This window comes from Saccopteryx leptura, chromosome 5, assembly GCF_036850995.1.
Source record: "Saccopteryx leptura isolate mSacLep1 chromosome 5, mSacLep1_pri_phased_curated, whole genome shotgun sequence".
NCBI classification, from domain to species: Eukaryota; Metazoa; Chordata; class Mammalia; order Chiroptera; family Emballonuridae; genus Saccopteryx; species Saccopteryx leptura.
Genome location: NC_089507.1, coordinates 164,336,801 through 164,355,533, shown reverse-complemented (window position 1 = coordinate 164,355,533; position 18,733 = coordinate 164,336,801). Strand labels below are relative to the sequence as shown.

Genomic DNA, 18,733 nt, shown 5'->3' with positions numbered 1-18,733 from the left:
TAGGGAAAACTTCAATGTTTCTATGTCCTCGCCAACACTTCAATGTTTCTATGTCCTTGCCAACACTTCAATGTTTCTATGTCCTTGCCAACACTTCAATGTTTCTATGTCTTTGTCAACACTTGTTACTATCTGTCTCTTTTATTCTAGTCATCCTAGTGGGTGTGACATAATTTCTCATTGTGGTTTTGATTTGTATTTCCTTAATGGCTAATAATGTTAAGCATCTTTTCTTGTATTCATTGACTGTTTATATCTCTTTAGAGAAATTTCTATTCAAGTTATTGATCTTTTTATTGTTGGGTTTGTAAGAGTTCTTTCTGTACTCTGGATATTAGACCCTTGTCAGATAGTTGATTTGCAAATATCTTCTCTCGTTCTGTGGGTTGTCTTTTCACTTTTTCGACAGTGTCCTTTGAAACACAAACGTTTTATATATATTTTTTCTTTTGTGTGTGTGTGTGTGACAGAGACAGAGAGAGGCAGAGGGTGACCGATAGGGACAGACAGACCGGAGGGGAGAGAGATGAGAAGTATCAATTCTTTGCTGCAACACCTTAGTGTTTCATTGATTACTTTGCTTTCTAATATGTGCCTTGACCGGTTGGGGGTGGGGATGGGGGCTACAGCTGACCAAGTGACCCCTTGCTCAAGCCAGCAACCTTGGGCTCAAACAGCAACCTTGGGCTCAAGCTGGTGAGCCTTGCTCAAACCAGAGGAGCCCGCGCTCAAGCTGGCGACCTCAGGGTTTTGAACTTGGGTCTTCCGCATCCCAGTCCGACGCTCTATCCACTGCACCATTGCCTGCCTGATCAGGCACATTTTATATTTTGATGAAGTCTAATGTATCTATTTTTTCTGTGGTTCCTTGAGCTTTTGGTGTAGTATATAAGAAACTATTCCCTAATTTAAGGTCACAACAATTATGTTCTTTTCTAAGAGTTTTATAGTTTAAGCTCTTACATTTAGGTCTCAAGTCCATTTTGAGTTAATTTTTATATATGGTATAGAGTAATAGTCCGTCCATATTCATTCTTTTTGCATGTGGCTATCCATTTATTGAAAAGACTTTTTTTTTCCATTGTATTGCAGAACTTGCTCTTTTATTCACTCAACATTTGATCCTGAGATTTTTTTTTTCTTTTTAGTGTGAAGGGGGGACACAGGCAGGGACAGACAGATAGAAAGGGAGAGCTATGAAAAGCATCAACTCATACCTTACTTGTTCATTGATTGCTTTCTCATATGTGCCTCGACTGGGAGGCTTTAGCTGAGCTAGTGACTCCTTGCTCAATCTAGCAACCTTAGGCTCAAGCCAGAGACCATGGGGCCATGTCAATGATCCCACGCTCAAGCCAGCAACCTTGGGGTTTTGAACCTGGGATCTCAGCATCCCAGTTCAACACTCTATCTATTGTGCCACTGCTTGGTCAGGTGATCCTGAGACTCTTATAACTAATTCATTCATTTGTATGGCTGTATAGTATCCTTTATATGACTGCCGAAATCTATTTTCCATCCTTGGATCCATGCATAATGGGTTGTTTCTAGAGTTTTGTTTTTATTCTGTTGCTTAGAACATACTTCATGTTTCTTACTATCCATGTGTGACAGTGTCTTTCTAGGAAATGTGCCACAAGAGAGTAGCATTATCCACACGTTTCCCAAAGTGATTGTAATATTTATGCTGCTATCATCTATGCATGAAAGTTACATTTGGGAAAAACTCAGTTATTAAACATTCTGTTTGTTTAGTGTCTCTTTTGAAAACAGTCATGGCCTAAAGGAAAAAAGCAATATTTGAAAGTGAAATTTGCCTTTCAGTCTTCTGATAGTTTATTAGTAAAAATTATTTTAAATAAGCAAAAGGTCAATAGTTGGAGAGGCTAGTATGTAATTAGTATCTCTTTACATTTGTAAATTATTAATGTGAGTTTTGAACAGATTTTTTTTTTTTTTTTACAGATACATAGCGACAGAGAGAGGGATAGAGGGATAGATAGGGACAAACAGACAGGAATGCAGAGAGATGAGAAGCATCAATCATCAGTTTTTCGTTGTGGCACTTAGTTGTTCATCGACTGCTTTCTCATATGTGCCTTGACCGGGGCCTTCAGCAGACCGAGTAACCCCTTGCTCGAGCCAGCAACCTTGGGTCCTAGCTGGTGAGCTTTTGCTCAAACCAGATGAGCCTGTGCTCAAGCTGGCGACCTCAGGGTCTCGAACCTGGGTCCTCTGCATCCCAGTCTGACGCTCTATCCACTGCGCCACCGCCTGGTCAGGCTTAAACAGATCTTTGGCTAGTGAAACTTTTTGCTGATAGTAAATGAGCTTGTGTGCTCATTAAAAGCTACATCACAACACCCTACTACTGCTTTTACTCAGAGTCTGGAGCAAGTATGATATAATACAGATTTGGCAGACTCAGGGTATGGAGGAATGGGAGAAATGCTCCCTTTCTTGGTACCCATATATCAGTACACATTGGTTATGCTAAGACAAAATTGTGTCCATGATAATGATAAACATGTTCTGTCTCATCCTGTGGTATTGCATGAAAGGCGGCTTGACTGAGGACACAATTGAGCAGGTGGTGTTCAGAACCTTTCTTGTAAGGGATGGAAATGTTCTCTGGGGTGGGACAGATCAACTACTTATGATTAAAAGGAGTCTGTAAAGCCAGTAGCCACGGCCACCATCATAGCCGCCTGGCCCATGCAGGTTCACATTAGATTCGGACAGACAGTAATGAAACAACGGAGCCAAGAACTGGTGGGCCATCATCTTTAATCCTAGCTTGCACCCGGCGGGCAGGAAATACACACAATGGGAAAACACTTTCCTTTTCATTCAGGGCTCCCAAAGCCACTGACTTATCCTAGTTTCCTAGAATCAAAGGTTTCTAGCTCACCAGACTTATTCACCTCTGTTCCCTATCTCCTTCTCCCTGCACAAACTGGCTTCTCCCTCAGCACTCCACCATCTTGGCTGCTTTTCCTGGCCTCCTCCACGTGGCCTTTCTCTGCTCTCCTCTCTAATGCTAATCTCAGGAACCAAGAGAGAGCAAGCTCCCTGTCTGCCCCCATCATTTTATAGTGTAGAAATCAAAACCTTTAATCCAATATACAAATAAGGAAGTCTCTGATACGAAGTCACTTACCTGAGGTATGATGGGATTCCTCATGAGAGCGCACCACCCCATATCATGCAATCAGTCATGAGTGTGGGGAAAAGCTTAGTTTTAAAACTAAGCCTTAGCCTATAACAACCTGGCCTGCCCACAGCCTGTCCCCCACACCCAATGCAAACTATAAGCGAGCAAACATATATCATATTTAAAAACTTATTTGACCAACAGAGTTGCACCTAGAAAACATAAAGGCCTCATGCCAGACCACCTAGGCAGGGAGGTGTCAGCAGGGGTGGCCATCAGGAGGTGAGCAAAGGCCTCTGGAAGGCAAGTGGGTAGGGGTTGCAGGCAGCCTGCCTGGCAGCCTCACGTGGGGAAGTGTTCTAACTCAGAGGAGGGTCAGGGACAGGATGCCAGTTAGAAAGCAAGAGTGAGGGTGGGTGGAAGGAGGAGATTGGCTGGATGCGCCAGCCCTAGAGGCACTTGAGTAGGTCATCAGGCTCCATAAACTGGGACTCAATACAAGGAAGCATCTTGGTCTCAGAACTAAGTTGATGTTATGAGTAGTGCCATAAACTGAACACTTATGTCCCCGCCCTAATTCATACGTTGAAATCCAGTCCCCGGAGTGATGGTGTTGGGAGGTGGGGCCTTTTAGAAGGGTTGAGCCTTCATGAATGGGATTAGTGTCTTTATAAAAGACACCAGGGAAACCACCTTGGCCCTTATCGCAGGGAGGACACAGAGAAGACAGCTTTTTCTGAACCAGGAATTGGGCCCTCACCAGATTCTAAATCTGCCTGTGTCTTGATCTTGGACAAGACACCTCCAGAACCGTGAGAAATAAATTTCTGTTCATCAGCCACCCTGTCTGTGGTGTTCTGTTACAGCAGCCCAACACACTGAAATGGGTTACTAGAACTGGTGTACAAGAGCATAAAGACCTTGGGCCGGACCCTTGTTCCTCCTACAGAAAGTTATAATGGCTATCATTTTGGGGGACTTAATATGGGCTAAGTATTTAATTTGTTTAATCCACACAAAAATCCTATGAAGTGGATTCTATTGCTACCCCGTGTTACAAATGGGGAAACCGTGGCACAGCAGTTAAATAAAACTTGCCAGAGGTTATACAGCTAGTGAGTGGCAGAGCTAGGCGTTGAACCCAAACACTCTGGCTCCAAAACCCAAGCTCCCCTCCTCCATAGAACTGTGCTTCCCCTAGAAAAACTGTTTTATGGAGTCAAATAATCCCAGTTTCTAATCTTCACTTCAATGTTATACAGTTGTCTCTTGCCATATCGTGGCTCACTTTTCCCAGTTTCACTGTATGGTGGATTTTTAAGTTGTATATATCTTAATTTGGTATCGCAGATTATTCGCTATATTGCGGGATTTTGTGGTATATAGTTATTTTTATATATTTATTATTTTAATTATTTTTGTGGTAAAATAAGTGTTTTCTAGTCTAAAATATTGGAAACAATATAAAAAATACTAATTAAAACATATTAAAAGAAAAAAACATTAAAAGAATATTAAATCAAAATAAAGTATGTAGTGTACAAAGACTTGCAAGTGGAAAACGCAGCTATGGCCACTTCTGCTCGAGGTAGTTTGCCCACGTGAGATCATACATGGCACACTATGGGCTGCTGGATGGGAGGCGACCAACCAGAGCACTGTGTCTACGTAGGTTTAAGAGTCTAGAAAGTGTTTAAGAGCATAGGAAGTATTTATAACAGTATGGAAAAGGTTTATAAGAGTGTGGGGAGGGTTTATAAAGCCTTAAAAAATATATAAATAATAAAATAAATATAAGGTCACAACTTCGCGGATTTTTGCCTATGGCAGGGCAGGGGGCAGGTCTGGAACCTAATCCCTGCAATAGGTGAGGGACCACTACAGTTTTTACGCTCTTAGGCAACAAACTAAATTTTCTGTTGCTCAGAGATTCCTTATTTCTACAAGAGGAGGCCTGGCTCACAGATCACATATACAACTGTCCACACCTTGCCACTACTTGCCCACAGTAGGTCCTCACTTAGGATTTGTTAATTACTACTCCCAATAAACCTTTCCAAAGCAAGGACAGGGCTTGGCCTGGAGCCCAGGACAGGGTTTAGTATGTCTGTGAGGGTCAGGTTGTTTATCTGTGGGAGAAAGACATGAAGGCCCAAATTCCAAGCAGGTTCTGACAAAACCAAGTGCTCCCGTCACTATCCTCAGGATCCCAGGAGTGAACCACAGCAGCTCAAGACAAGATGACAATCTTGATGCTTCACTCACTCTCTTTGCAGCCCTATAATTATTCTCCTGATCTCCCGTGACCTTATATAGACTTTGACTTAATTCAAAGGGAAGAAATAGGAAGACAATAAGGGCTGCTACTTCACTTCCTCATACATTTCTTTTTATATTTAAGTTTCCTTTTTTAAAAAAATTTTTATTTATTGATTTTAGCAAGCAGAATGGAGAGAGAGAGAGAGAGAGAGAGAGAGAGAGAAAGAGAGAAAGAAGAACATCAATCTGTTCCTGTATGTGCCCTGACCCGGGATCAAACCCACAACCTCTGTGCTTTGGGATGGTGCTCTAACCAGCTGAGCCATCCAGCAAGGGCTGTGCTTAAGTTTCTTTCCTCCTTTTTTTATTGTTTGTTTAGAGAGGGACAGATAAGGACAGACAGACAGGAAGGGAAAGAGATGAAAAGCATCAATTCTTCATTGCAGCACCTTAGTTGTTGATTGCTTTCTCATATGTCCTTGACCATGCAGGGAGGAGAGGGCTGTAGCTGAGCCAGTGACCCCTTGTTCAAGCCAGTGACCTTGGGCTCAAGCCAGTGACCTTTGGGCTCAAGCCAGCAACCATGGGGTCATGTCTATGATCCCACACTCAAACCAGTGACCCCGCGCTCAAGACAAATGAGCCCGTGCTCAAGCTGGAGATCTTAGGGTTTTGAACCTTGGTCCTCTGCGCTCTAAGCTGACACTCTATACATTGCGCCACCACCTGGTCAGGCTCTTTCTCCCTTTTTATATTGTTTCCCATTTACAGGCTTCTTTCTAGTTCCTATCTATTGTTTCTCCATTACAGTTTTCCTCTGTAATTAGTTGATTACTGGATTTAATGTCAGTGTATTAGAGCATTTGAGAATGATGGGAGAGAAGCAAAAAGCTTAGGAGTAGAAAGAGATGATGGAGGGAGAAATAAATTTATTGTTCCCCTTTTTCTAATATGAAACTAATGCTGGAGGTTAGATCATTCCAAAAGAGAATTCTGTGTTTTTCAAACTACTTCTAAGAATGACTTGTTGGTGTGACCTGATTCAGTACTTCTGAGGAGAGGGTAAGTGAATACTCCCCATGACTATAATAAACCAAATATGGGATTCAAACATAAACCTTCTTTAAATAAAGCCCCCAAGTTGGACCCATTAGCTCAACTGTAGAATAACTGCATATTTTAGTATAGACACATACCAAAAAGAAAATACACCCCACTTTATGAAGTGCTTTTTTTTATTATGGAAAAGTTGAAAGCTATACAAAAATAGAATGGTGTGAAGGTCCCCTAGGGACCGTCACTAGTGATTAGCCCATGGGCAAGTATGGATGTGCTTTTGAAAGAGAATAGAGGACTTACTAAATAGTAAAGGCAGGAATTAAAAGTGACTGTGCCTGCTTTATTTGTAATACTCAAAATCTGGAAATAACCAGATGTTCATCAACAGGTGAATGTGTTAACAAATTGTGGTAGATCTATTCAATGGAATACTACTCAGCAGTAAAAAAGAACAAATACACAGCAACATGGAAGAATTGCAAAATAATGTGCTGAATGATAAAAGCCAAGACAAAACAAAAGTATATGCTTATGATCCTACTTATATAAAATTCTAGAAATGCCAACTAATCTTTAGTGACAGAAAGCTCAGTGGTTGCTTGGGACAGGGTTGGGTATTGGGGGGATGTAAGGAGGGAGGGATTATAAAGCACACAAATACTTTTGAAAGATGGGCACATTCATTACCTTGATTGTGGTGACAGTTTCACGTGTCTTTCTTATGTCAGCATTTACCAACCTGTATACTTTAAATATGTGCAGCTTATTGTATGTTAATTATACCTTGATAGAGCTGTGAAAAATGATAACTTTGCTGGAAGAAAGAAATTTCATTTCTGAATTTTTGTTTTATCTAACCTAAACAAATTTAGGTCTCTCTCTCTCTCTTTTTCAAACTCTAAGAGAGAGTTTATTTAGGAAGTTATGAAGGTAGTAAAAGTGAGCCGTAGAAGAAACGGGCTCAGGAAACAGTTACTGAGGTAGAAGACGGACCCTTGGAGCTCAGGAGGGAGAAAGGCACAGGTATCCCGCCTGCGGGGGAAAAAGAGGGGAAGGGAAGAGGTACAGGCTGCTCCAAGGAGGAGAATGCCGAATTTAGATCTCTTAATCATACCTTTAAGGATTCATAAAGTTCAGGGACCTTTTTCTAGTTTCAAAAACAAAATCTAATTTACATAAAACATTTATCTTAGTGTCTCAAATTTGGCTGAGTCGAATGTCTTCGCTGTCTCTCTTCAGTCAAGGTACCAGAAAAGTCTGTATTATCTCCAGAAAGTCCCTGAACTTGTTCAACTGTTTTCATATGTTAATAACATGGGTGTTTTTTTCTTTCATTGGGGAAGTATAACTTTTTCATTTTTAGGATTTAAAGGGGTCATAAACATCATGACCACTGTCTGATACCTTTCTATCCTGAGGCACTCAATTTTTATAGAAAGTACCTGTAGGACATTAAAAATCTGGCCAGGAATGGGGTAAAATCCAGCCAGAGGAGCCCAGCCTTAGAATTATAGAATTGTAGAACCTAGAGGGGGCCTTAGAATTCATCTTGTCTAATCCCCTCATTTTACTGATAAGGAAACTGAGGCAAAGAGAGGCAACTTGTTTGGGTTCCTGAGCTGGAAGGGGCTGAGCTGAATCTGACCTCTTCCTGACTCTTGGTCCATTAACTGGTTTGTGTTTTTTTTTTTTCTCCTCAATTTATTGATTCTGAGAGAGAGAGGAAGGTTAAGGACACACAGAGAAAAACATTGACTCATTGCTGCACCCATTCATACCATCATTGGATGATTCTTGTATGTTCCCTGACTGGGGATCAAGCCTGCAACCTGAGCATGTTGGAAGGACGCTCTAACCAACTGAGTTACCTGGACAGGACCTGTCCATTAACCTTCTTGCTTCAAGTGTTTCTTTCTCTCATTTCTCATTACGTCTCCCACGCTATCCTTTCTCTGACCTGTCATGAGCCGTCCTTTGATCCTGCACACTCTCTGAGGCTTGCCCAGTACCATGTGCTACACTTACAGAGGGAACGTCTGTTGGTGTTTCCTACCTGACACCAGGATTCAAAAAAGGTCTCTTATTTCCACTTCCAGCTTCATGTTGACAAGACCCCAAAAGAAAAACACGCCTTTCTGTTTCCCCGAGTGAGAGAAATACATGGCACCTTTATGCTTCACCTCCATCCAGCCTTTATTTCAGTGATGTAATGAGAAGTTTATTTAGTCCCGGGAGATTTCCTCCTTCAGTCGGTATCTGCAGAATCATTCACTTCTCTGGATGAACAATGGCTAGATTGAAAAAGACTGGCATAGCCTGACCAGGCGGTGGCGCAGTGCATAGAGTGTCGGACTGAGATGCCGAGGACCCATGTTCGAGACCCCGAGGTTGCCAGCTTGAGCACGGGCTCATCTGGTTTGAGCAAAAAGCTCACTAGCTTGGACCCAAGGTCGCTGGCTCCAGCAAGGGGTTACTCGGTCTGCTGAAGGCCCCCGGTCAAGGCACATATGAGAAAGCAATCAATGAACAACTAAGGTGTTGCAACAAAAAACTGATGATTGATGCTTCTCATCTCTTCGTTCCTGTCTGTCTGTCCCTGTCTATCCCTCTCTCTGACTCTCTCTCTGTCTCTTTAAAAAAAAGAAAAGAAAAAAAGAAAAAGACTGGCATATTGAATGTTGACAAGGGTGCAGAGCAACTAGAATGCTCATATGTTGCTGTTGGGAATACAAAATAATACAGCCACTGTGGAAAACATTTTGGAATTTCCTTACAAAGTTACACATATGCTTACTCTATGGTCTAGCCATCAGCCATCATATTCCCAGGTTACCTAAGAGAAATAAAGCTACATGTTACAGCCTGACTAGGTGGTGGCGCAGTGGTTGGAGCATCGGACTGGGATGCTGAGGACCCAGGTTCGAGACCCTGAGGTCACCAGCTTGAGTGTGGGCTCATCTGGTTTGAGTAAAAGCTCACCAGCTTGGACCCAAGGTCACAGGCTCGAGCAAGGGGTTACTCAGTCTGCTGAAGGCCCACGGTCAAGGCACATATGAGAAAGCAATCAATGAACAACTAAGGTGTCGCAATGCGCAACAAAAAACTAATAGTGGATGCTTCTCATCTCTCTGTTCCTGTCTGTCTGTCCCTGTCTATTCCTCTCTCTGACTCTCTCTCTGTCTCTGTGTAAAAAAAAATCCAAAAAACTACATGTTACATAAAAAGACCTATATGAAAACATTCATAGCAGCTTTATGCATAACCTTCAAACAACTGAAAACAAGACAAGTGTTCATCAGCTGGTACGCCAGTAACACAGTGGGGGCACATTCACTCAGTGGAAATAGAATGCCACTCAGCAATCTAGAAAGGAACAGATACATACACCAACATGAGTGGATTTCAGAAGCATTGTATGACGTGAAAGGAGCTAGACACAGAAGGAAATACTTATATGACATTCTGGAAAAGATAAAGTTATAGAAACAGAGATCAGATCGGTGGTTACCAGGCACTGGTGTGGATAAGAGAGATTAACTGTCAAGGGACACAGGAAACGTCTTTGTGGGCACATTTTTGGAGTAAAGGGAGTGTCCTCTATGTGGTGTTATGTGAATGACTCTATGTCAAAATTTATTGAACTGTACATTTTAAAAAGCATGAGTTGTATTGTATTATAGTGCCCGGCAAGCTCAACTTGAAATAAAAAACCTTGATAGTATCTCACTCCCTATAAAGTCCAAACTTACAAACACAAATTTCTTTACAGAATGGAATCTCAACCAACTTTACAACTTACTCATTCTTAGCCACCCAACAAATAGCCATTCAGTGCCTGTACCGTCCTTGGGGGAGGTGTATAGACAGCTCCGGCCTCAACCTCAGCCCTCAAGCGTTTGAGAGCAGGGGTCTGCACAATACATTCTGTGGGCCAGTTCCTGTTTGCCACCTATTTCTGTAAAGTTTTACTGGAATAGTCACACTTGTATTTGTGTATGTTCTATGGCTTTCCTCCTACAACGGTAGTTGCGACAGAGATCGTATGACCTGCAAAGCCTAAAATATTTTATTTACCAGCTGATTTTTGTTTGTTTGTTTGTATTTTTCTGAAGCTGGAAACGGGGAGGCAGTCAGACTGACTCCCGCATGCGCCCGACCGGGATCCACCCGGCACGCCCACCAGGGGGCAATGCTCTGCCCATCCGGAGTGTCGCTCTGTTGTGACCAGAGCCATTCTAGCGCCTGAGGCAGAGTCCATGGAGCCATCCCCAGCTCCCGGGCCATCTTTTGCTCCAGTGGAGCCTTGGCTGCGGGAGGGGAAGAGAGAGACAGTGAGGAAGGAGAGGGGGATGGGTGGAGAAGCAGATGGGTGCCTCTCTTGTGTGCCCTGGCCAGGAATCGAACCTGGGACTTCTGCACGCCAGGCCGATGCTCTACCACTGAGCCAACCGGCCAGGGCCTACCAGCTGGTTTTTTAAGTTTGCTAACCCCTCATTTAGAGGTAGAGACAGATATTAAACAACAAAAACTAAACACACACAAATAGGAATCATGACAAATTATGATTAGTGCTATGTCAGTAAAGAATAACGGGCCGAGGGGAATGTCTTTCTGTAGAGTGTGTGCATCTTAATCTGCAGTTCAGTTAAAATGCTCATCATTTGCCCAGTATATTCTGTGTTTTTCTGCCTCCATGTCTTTGCACACTGTCTCCATCTGTTACGCTCTCTCCTTGTCATCTACGGCTGTCACAATTCTACCCACTCTCAGGGCGTAGCAGAAATCCTGCATTCTTGAGTAAGTTTTCCCATCTCCCTTGTCATAATTCACTTTTCTCCTGCTTTTTTTTAGTTCATGAACCTCTGGGTGTCACTTCCATTAGATTATAAGTTTACTAATAACAAGGCCATGTTGCCTTCTTCTCTGAGTCTCTTGAGTCAGCACAGCCTCTTTTACCACAAGTCCAAGCTCCTTTGTGTGACACTTGAAGTCCTTCTGGGCAGACTTCTCCCAGCCCCATCCTCTGTGCCTCCCCTAGATCCTGTGCTCTGGCCAAACCAAAGTAATTATGGTTCCCCAAATGCACCAAGTAGTTAACTTTTAATGTCTCTTCTTTTTATTGCCTTGGCTTTCTTAAAAATCAGAGCTAATGAAATGTTGGCTATTACAGTGACATGGGCATGATTATATAATGGCCTTGCCATGGCCTTAATAAATGAAATCTTAAAATGTTGCCTCTTTGCGAACCCAGAAACTCACTCTGACTTGATTCTTTCTGAAAGCTTTGTAACATTTCCTGAAGATCGTGTTAGACTCTCCCTTCTGGATGATTTGCAAAGAACTTTGGTCAGAAGCAATGAAGTCCTATCCCAACTTAGATGTGATAAATGTGAAAGAGTCATATATTTCAGGATGACAACACTGACTTTTATTTTTATTTTTATTTATTTATTTTCTCATCTTTTCTAAGTCAGAGGAGGGGAGATAGACAGACTCCTGCGTGTGCCCTTACCGGGATCCACCTGGCAACCCCTATCTGGGACCAGTGCTCTGCCCATCTGAGACCATGTTCACAGCCAAGCTATTTTTAATGCCTGAGGTGGAGGCTACAGAGAGCCATCCTCAGCACCTGGGGCCGATGTGCTTGAACCAGTTGAGCCATGGCTGCGGGAGGAGAAGAGAAAGAGAGAGAGAGAGAAGCAAGGCGGGGTGGTGGAGAAGATAATTACTTCTCCTGTGTACCCTGACCAGAAATCAAACACAGGATATCCACACGCTGGGCTGACGCTCTAACACTGAGCTAACCAGCCAGGGCCAACACTGACTTTTAAAAATCTTGTTTGCCCAGAGAGCAACCCTGAATGTGTTTTATATTATATGTGTAAAAATGCACTGCTGTGATTTACTGTCATTTGCTCATATGTTGAAGAACAGTTGCCAAATCGAGGGCACAGCAATATCAGTGTTGTATATGAACTAATGAGGAAAATAGTGTGGCTATGACTGGAGTCTTCTGAACGCAAATACTAACTCTGAAAACTTCACTCTTAACTTTTCAAGTAAGGGTGTGTCTTTTTTTGCACATAAATGTACACCCCCCTTTTCATTGTTCATTTGTTTTGCTATTTTCTTTACAGTAGAGTTTTGTATAATCTCACTGTAAGATTAGATTGAGGTCCTATATTTTTAGATAAGGGTATACAAACCTAGGAAAAATGAGCTGGGGCAAATGCAGTATATTTCTGCCTAAATTTTTGGACCCCCCAAGCCTGCTGTTGGGGTTCCTAGGTGCAGAAAGGCTGGTGGGCCCTGCCATGCTTGAGTAGTTCAGTTTTTACTGTACCATATATCTGTTGTCTGTGTGTGTGTGTTTTGATTCATCATTTATTTTTTTTTTTTTATTTTTTTTTATTTTTTTTTACAGAGGCATAGATAGGGACAGACAGGAACGGAGAGAGATGAGAAGCATCAATCATCAGTTTCTCGTTGTGAGTTGCGACTTCTTAGTTGTTCATTGATTGCTTTCTCACATGTGCCTTGACCGTGGGCCTTCAGCAGACCGAGTAACCCCCTGCTGGAGCCAGCGACCTTGGGTCCAAGCTGGTGAGCTCTTTGCTCAAGCCAGACGAGCCCGCGCTCAAGCTGGCGACCTCGGGGTCTTGTACCTGGGTCTTCCGCATCCCAGTCTGACGCTCTACCCACCGCGCCACCGCCTGGTCAGGCCATCATTTATTTTTTTAACTACCATATACCTCTTTTATTTAACTTGGCTTCTACATCGCCATTAAAAAAGAACCTATATCGCCTGACCAGGCAGCGGCTCAGTGGATAGCGCATCGGACTGGGACACAGAGGACTCAGGTTTGAAACTCTGGGGTTGCCAGCTTGAGCGTGAGCTCATTGGCTTGAGTATAGGGTCGCTGGCTTGAGTGTGAGATGATAGACATGACCACATGGTCACTGGCTTGAAGTCCAAGGTCACTGACTTGAGCCCAAGGTTATTGACTTGAGCAAGGGGTCACTTGGTCTGCTGTAGCCCCCTAGTCAAGGCACGTATGAGAAAGCAATCAATGAACAACTAAGGAGCTGCAACTAAGAATTGATGCTTCTCATCTCTCTCCCTTCCTGTCTGTCCCTTTCTCTGACTCTGTCTCTGTAAAAAAAAAAAGAAAAGAACCTATATCAATGACCTAAGTTGCTTTTATTTTTATTTTTTTCAAGGTAAAATCAATTTTTAATTTTGATTGCTCTTAATTGATCTAACAGATAACACTTTATTCTGAATAATAGCAATAATGTATTATTATGTACTTTGTATAATGTGTACTTATGCATAAGTAAATGAATGATAGCAATGATACAAGGGACAGGGAGAGGGTTAGAAATATTGTTATGATAAGATACTTGTACTAACCATCAAATAATAGAATGTTATTTGAAAGTGTATTTGGATTACTTGTAAATGTGTATTGTAAACTTTAGGGAAACCACTAAAAAAAGGGAAAAATAAGTATAATTTATATACTAATAAAAGAGAAAATTAATTATATGTAACTCTCAAAACCAAAAAAGACAAAAAGTGTGCAGTATAAAAATAAGAACAAAGAGCAAGGGAAACAAATAGAAAACAGTTATAAATATGTTTGACATTAATCCAACTATATCAATAACCACTTTAAACATCAGTGGCCTAAATACACTGTTTAAAAGACCAGTTGTCATAATGGATCAAAAAATAAGACCCAACCATATGTTGTTTATGAGAAATTCAGTTTAAATATAAAGATACATATAGATGAAAAGTAAAGGGGTGGAAAGAGATATATATCATGCTAACACTAATCAACAGAAAGTGGGAGTAAGCCCTAGATGTATGGCTGAGTTGGTTGGAGCGTCATCCTGATGCACGGAGGTTGCCCGTTCGATCCCCAGTCAGGGCACATACAGGAACAGATCTATGTTCCTCTCTCTCTCTCTCTCTCTCTCTCTCTCTCTCTCTCTCCCTTAAAAATATTATACAAGATGATCAAGTGGGATTTTTCCAGAGATGAAATGTTGGTACAATATCTAGTGTGAAGACAGTATCCATGGCCACCATACAGCCCCCCGGCCCATGCAGGTTCGCGTTGGATTCACACAGTCGGTAAAGAAACAAAGGAGCCAAAAAAAACTGGTGGGCCATTAGCTTTAATCCAGCTTGCACCTGGCAGGCAAGTAAAACACACACTGGGCTTCAAAACCCACTCATTCAGTGCTCACAAAGCTACTGACTTATCCGAGTTTCCTAGACTCAAAGGTTTCTAGCTCACTAGCCTTATTCATCTCTGTTCCCCATCTCCTTCCTTCTCCCTGCACAAACTCTGCACTAACTGGCTTCTCCTTTAGCACTCCACTATCTTGGCTGCCTCTCCTGGCCTCCTCCACATGGCCTTTCTCTGCTCTCCTCTCTAATGCTGACCTCAGGAACCGAGAACCTAAGTTGCTTTTAAAAGGAAGTTGTCCCAGTATCCGGGACCCTCCTGGTTCTTGAGGCCAACGCAGTATCAACAGGGAAAGCCAGAGCAGCATTCATGTGATGGAGACATAATCTCTTAGTGGCCAGCCTTCGTGGGTCTTCACAGGCTCATTGTTCAACAAACCTGTAGATTTTAAAGGCCTGGACTGAATCTATTTTCTGTAAATTTCTGGGTGTCTTGTGCTGTGCATCATGTATGTATTTGCACACTTTTTAGGTAACTTCTTATCCACTGTCCCACTGATAGTATGCCTTTGTGGTCAGTACCATCGTAAAGGTCTCCCTGGCTTCCCGCAGACACAGATGCTCTGACTGCTTAGTTAGTCGATGGAATGAGGCAATGCAATGGGGTAGCCTTTCCTTGGGAAGTGTGTGTCAGAAATCCTCTTCCTGGCAGATGATTTGGACTTAAGGCTCCCAGGCACCTGACCTCATTCTCAGAAGATGATTAGACAGTAGATTAAGATCTGCTTATTGCTTTGCAGACTATATAAAGCTCCCAATACTTATTTTTATTAGAGACTAAATTCCTAGCTTTCTCAATTGGTTTGTTTATGGCAATGCCTTTCGACCAGTCCTGGGAGAAGACAATTCTACACTGAAATGGAATATTCTAACTTTGCTTAGTAAATAGTGACCTTAAAATTACAGTACAAGGAAATGGAATTACAATGTTTCATGCAAAAATGTCCTATGACAAGAGAATTCTATTTTTCATTCTTTGGGTGGGTAGGCAGCTTTATGTTCCGTGAAACAGTCTTCCTAGAAGGGAGGAAACAAAAAAAGCAAGAAATCAACCGAGGGTGGCATCATTTTAGGAATTTGCTCGATTAATCACAATGAAAACAAATGCCCTTGACCAGAGAAAACAGATGCTGGTGATGCCTTGGGTTGCATTTCTGGATCTCTCAGCCGGTAAGAACTTAGGTTTAGCTGGGCCTTACAAATAACTAGCTCCTTTCATGCCAGCTCATCTGGTAAGGGGCAGGGGACAGCAACCTCTTTGCTGGCGATAAATGCTGGATTGGTAATTCAGTGAAGTTAAGCAGACTGGCTCACAACCATAAGTAAAAGCTTGCTTAGAGGGAGAAGGAAAAGGGAGAGGAAAGATGACAAGGGGAGGTTGGCAAAGACGGGCAGGTACAAGGGACGAGGGGGGAAAATAGGTAGCTGGGACGGAGAAGTGGAAACTTCCCTACTGTTCCATCAACTCTATCTCACTGTCTTGGATTCTTTAAGTTTCCTCTTTCTGGGGTGGAGCATAGATATATGGTGCATTTCCTACTAAGACAGATTTATATCCAGCAAACATCTTCAAGTTGCTGTGCCAGACCCATGGATCCTTCTGTGTGTCCTTGCCTCAAGTTTTGTGGATTCAGTACTTGATGTTTCAGATCTATGAGCTAATAACTATCTTTATAGTTACTGGGGACACTTTCTAGTTTTGACCTTAAAAATTTTATCAGGAGCCTGACCAGGCAGGCTGTGGTGCAGTGGATAGAGTGTCGGACTGGGATGCCGAGGACCCAGGTTCGAGACCCCGAGGTCGCCAGCTTGAACAAGAGGTTACTTGGTCTGCTGAAGGCCCACGGTCAAGGCACATATGAGAAAGCAATCAATGAACAACTAAGGTGTCGCAACGAAAAACTGATGATTGATGCTTCTCATCTCTCTTCGTTCCTGTTTGTCTGCCCCTATCTATCCCTCTCTCTGACTGTCTCTGTAAAAAAAAAAAAAAAATTGTATCAGGAAAAATCTGAGAAAGAGAAGACCTTCTTTTTCGTGAATTAAAGAGTAAACTGACTCATTAAAAGAAAAAAATCTATGTGGCTCAGGCAAGTTAGCTCAGTAGGTTAGAGCATCATCCTTAAACACCAAGGTTGTGGGTTCAGTCCCTGGTCAGGGCACACTCAGGAAGCAACCAATGAATTTATAAGCAAGTGGGACAACAAATGAATGCTTTTCTCTCTTTCTCCATTCCCCTGTCTCTAAAGAATCCATTTAAAAAAACCAAAAACCTTTGTTCCAGAAAAATCCAGTTCTGGCTACACATAAGGTACAAAGTTTTCAAAGATAAGTCATTCTCTCCTTTTTCTCTGTGCTCGTGGGCCTGACAATAGTCTGTCTTTGATTCCCCAGGGGTGACAGGAAAGCAATGCTTTTCAGATTGAAGCTAAAAAGATACTCTGTGGAAGGGAATATATTTTATTGATCAATGATTAGTGAGTCTTTTTATGACACACTTTGTATTAAATACGACTTTGTAACCTTCAAAGGAAGGTTCTCAGGAATTCCTGAGTCATAGCCTGTTGACATGCTCCCAAGGGCAGCCAGAGCTCTGGAGAAAAAAATTTCAGTGCTTAGCCAAGGTTCTAAATTCTGGGGGCACACAGAGATAAACCAGCCCAACTTCCTATTTGTGTTTTTATTTCCATCTCATTTCCTGACATTTAATATATTTTCTCATCATGGAAGCATTTAGTATCTTGGCACTCAGGCTTACTCTCCAATGTTTCTTTTTTTTTATTATTACAGAGTCAGAGAGAGGGATAGATAGGGACAGACAAACAGGAATGGAGAGAGATGAGAAGCATCAATCATCAGTTTTTCGTTGCGACACCTTAGTTGTTCATTGATTGCTTTCTCATATGGGCCTTCAGCAGACTGAGTAACTCCTTGCTCGAGCCAGAGACCTTGGATCCAAGCTGGTGAGTTTGTTTGTTTGTTTTCTTTCCTCAAACCAGATGAGCCTGCGCTCAGGCTGGCGACCTCGGGGTCTCGAACCTGAGTCCTTCGCATCCCAGTCCGACACACTATTTACTGCACCACTGCCTGGTCAGGCTCCAACATTTCTTCTAATGAAAGCAATAGTCCCCCCTGACCTGTGGTGGCACAGTAGATAAAGGGGTCGATCTCGAATGCTGGAGTCAGGTGTTTGGAGCCCCAGGCTTGCTAAATCTAGGCACATACGAGAAGCAACTACTATGAGTTGATGCTTCCTGCGCCTGCCCTCTCCCATCTTCTCTCTAAAAATCAATAATAAACATTTTTTAAAAAGTCAGTAGTCCTCTACTTATACAGTCTGTATGTCATGGAAGGAAATTCAGAAATACCTAATTCATAATGAAATTACTGAGAATCTCACCACCCATGAATAATGCCTTATCCATGATGTTAACTAGAACTTATTCTTATCCAGCCTTTTTTGGGTACAGAGGGGAAGATGGCACTTCGGGAGACCTCTGCGCACCTCTCCTAGTCATCCTCCCTTCCAGGTAGGCTAGAAGGTAGTGGAGCAACCAAAGTATAAATAAAAAGATGGATTTCACTATAGTAAGTTGTTTTATAAAGATTTATTCTGCCAAACTTAGTAAAAATCCGACATAAAGTACTTGGTAAGTAAAATTATTATTATATGCTTTAACTTGTTGTAACTCTGCTTTATAAATTTTAGAAAGTAAAGTTACTTCCCCACTTTATAAATCACCATTACTGTGGAACAGGTGGGCGGTTAGAAAATTTTACTACTAACAGAGATACAAAAGTGGGCGGTAGGTATAAAAAGGTTGACTACCCCTGGTCTAGTAGGATCAAGGCCATTAGGGACCTTCCACAAATTATGTTGAGGAGTAGATTCCTTGTGTTGGTGATACCTCTGGCCAACAGGAAACGACCTCAAATTGAAGTTAAGATTCACAGTACGAGAGATGAGGTAAGAACCTGTGAACCCTCAGAACCCAGCAAGG

The 18,733-nt window shown here is 42.2% G+C and overlaps 1 protein-coding gene across 1 annotated transcript in view; it reads left to right on the top strand.

The window, feature by feature from the left end:
- Nucleotides 1-18,733, top strand: part of PITPNC1 (phosphatidylinositol transfer protein cytoplasmic 1) — a 280,286-nt gene that overhangs the window by 27,948 nt on the left and 233,605 nt on the right. The window lies entirely within an intron of this gene.